Genomic DNA, 371 nt, shown 5'->3' with positions numbered 1-371 from the left:
TACGTAACGATTTTCTTATTTTGTTGTAATTAAAAAACGAATGACTGTCGATACTTGAAAATTTCACTGAATGTTTGTATTAGTATTTTCTATATACGATGAAATTTTGAAAATTATTTGACTCTTTTTGAGCTGTTTAAGGACATGGTCAGTTTTCAATTTTTTTTTAGTTTTTTTTTCTATGAATATCAATAAAGTTTTATCTGTTGGTCCAAAAAGTGTAAAAATTTAATATAAGGCTCCTGATATATTGTTACAATAGCAGTTGAAAAATATTAAAAATACATGGGCACAATTTTTTTTTATAAGCATTTAAAGATCGAATTTTGACAAAATTTATCAAATTTAAAATTGAATAATTCTTTGGTAGT

This window comes from Acyrthosiphon pisum, chromosome A2 (genome assembly GCF_005508785.2).
Source record: "Acyrthosiphon pisum isolate AL4f chromosome A2, pea_aphid_22Mar2018_4r6ur, whole genome shotgun sequence".
Lineage (NCBI taxonomy): Eukaryota > Metazoa > Arthropoda > Insecta > Hemiptera > Aphididae > Acyrthosiphon > Acyrthosiphon pisum.
Note: the sequence above shows the minus strand (reverse complement) of the source record.